The sequence below is a fragment of the Penaeus monodon genome, chromosome 1, assembly GCF_015228065.2.
Source record: "Penaeus monodon isolate SGIC_2016 chromosome 1, NSTDA_Pmon_1, whole genome shotgun sequence".
NCBI classification, from domain to species: domain Eukaryota; kingdom Metazoa; phylum Arthropoda; class Malacostraca; order Decapoda; family Penaeidae; genus Penaeus; species Penaeus monodon.
The window spans coordinates 25,804,266-25,806,765 of NC_051386.1; the positions used below are offsets into that span (position 1 = coordinate 25,804,266).

Consider the following 2,500-nt stretch of genomic DNA (forward strand, 5'->3'; position numbering starts at 1 on the left):
CTCTCTCTCTCCCCCCTCCCCTCTCTCGTCTCCCCCCCCCTCCCCTCTCTTCCTACCCGTCTCTCCCCTCCCCCCCTCTCTCTCTCCCCTTCCCTTCTCTATCTCCCTTTCCCCTCTACTCGCTCTCTCTCTCTCTCTCTCTCTCTCTCTCCCTTCCTCTCCTCTCTCTCTCTCTCCCCTCCTCTCCTCTCTCTCTCTCTTTGTGCGTGTGTGAATTTGCAGGTGGTGTACTTTCTGTGGCTCCCTTCCCACAAAGGACACCGTTTATCGTCTCGCAAGGAATGCCTGCTGCTGGTGCAATTCCTGCCTCGCTCGCGTGCTACAGGAAAATGGCACACAAGCTTTCTCCTCTACTCACCACCGTAGCAGTGCTGAGAAGGCTGCTTGTGTCACCATACACTGTGAACATTTTCTTTTACTTCCACACAAGTACCGATGCAATGGACTTTTGCCTCACCGATATAATGTAAGTGGGCGCGCGCATAAGCCTCGGACACCGTGGCAAGTGGGGGAGGGGAGGGACGCCCCACAGTACTCCTCGTGCAGGTTGTGTGATACCCCGAATGTCAACACAACAGCCGTAGTGCCTTGACTATCCTACGGTTGCACCCTTAATAAACGATAGACACTTATAGAGGTTTCTCTGTTTGTTTGTTTTGTTTTTTATTGATAAGGTGACCTATGTCACAAGTTCTCTGTAACTAGTTCTGTTTTGTACTGGTTTGTACTGGTTTAATATTGATTAAAACTAATTCTCTCTCTTTCATATATATATCTTTCTTTTCTTCTCCCTCTCCTTTCTCCCTCCCTCTCCCCCCCCCTCTCTCTCTCTCTCTCTCTCTATCTCTCTCTCTCTCTCTCTCTCTCTCTCTCTCTCTCTCTCTCTCTCTTGCTTTCTTTCTCTCTCTTGCTTTCTTTCTCTCTTTCACTTTCTTTCTCTATATCTTTTTTTTTCTCTCTCTCTCATTCTTACTCACTCAGGGAAAATAATCTGCAGCCGGTTTCCATTTCTGTTCTTTAAAATTTTGGAGACAGACAGACAACTGTCTGTCACCTGTAACTCACGTACGTACAGAAAACAAACAAACAGACATACATTGAGTCCGTGCGTGAAATTGTGTACAGATTGCTTGTTATTACTTATAAAGTATAGAGTAAAATATCGAGAAGAACTGTTAATTTGGATTATGATAATCGAGGAAAAAACGTACTTGAGATATGACCAAGACCGCGGGGAATGGTTGCGCCCTACTGCGCAGGTGCCGCCGTATCTTCTGAACCTCGGGTCTGCCGAGGAGGGAACGCCCGGTGCGAGATACATCGATCCGCGATAGACAAGCACAGCAGCCCATTCTGGCAGTCGGAAAATATTTGTTTCATTTACAGTTTAAATTTAATTCATGATGTATACTTTTGTGGCTTGCATTGTAATCGCAGAAATGTTCTACTGCTCTTTTCCCTCTAATGAATATTGGCATCTGTTGATACTTAGCAGAAAAATAACCCACATGTTTCATAGTACTTTATGTCCGTGTAAACAGTGGCACTGAGAGGTCGCGATGATAAACATTTCGACGGGTAATTAGAATGAGAAGAATATATTACCCATTATCATTGATTAAACCACTAGCAAATATTTGATATCTAAATTTTGGAGGTAATGTATCAAAAGGACCAAGGAATCAGCTTCACCGATTTAAACAATATGTACTTTGTTTTACTGAACACGAGAGATTTGTCAGATAGATTTTACTACACGGCAAAAACTGCTTTAGTTGTGTTCAGCACAACTAAACCCCGCACACACACGCACGCACGCACGCACGCACACGCGCACACACACATAAACACAAACACACACACACACACACACACACATATATATATATTCTGGGTGTGACATGCTGTATGTTTTATTTTTCTTCGAAATTACCCCCTTGTGTGCAAAGAATGGCCGAGGTTACCATCCACTGGCGGCAAGGGATTTGAACGCAGGTCACCAAGATTGCTAGACGAGATCGCTACCACTGAACCAGGCAGTACAGATAGATAGAGAGATAGATAGATAGATACAGATTATATATATATATATATATATATATATATATATATATATATATATATATATATATATATATATATATATATATATATATATAGAGAGAGAGAGAGAGAGAGAGAGAGAGAGAGAGAGAGTAGTACATGTTTGTGTAGTGCATATTGAGACTCATACATATATTTATATCTGTACTTATAGCTATAACTATATATATATATATATATATATATATATATATATATATATATATATATATATATATATGTCTATCTAACTATCTATATCTATAAATTCATAAATAAGGTAAAATTGCGAGCTATCTTCATGAATTCCATGTACAAAAAAAGTGGAAACAATCGAACCTCATAAATCTGTCGAGGTTCCGAGTCAAGTTATTAAGTCCGTGAAAGAGACAGACGCTGTGCAGAAACATTATTCCGA

The 2,500-nt window shown here is 41.1% G+C and overlaps 1 protein-coding gene across 2 annotated transcripts in view; it reads right to left on the reverse strand.

The window, feature by feature from the left end:
* Positions 1-2,500, reverse strand: part of LOC119572232 (protein tipE-like) — an 80,424-nt gene that overhangs the window by 64,443 nt on the left and 13,481 nt on the right. The window lies entirely within an intron of this gene.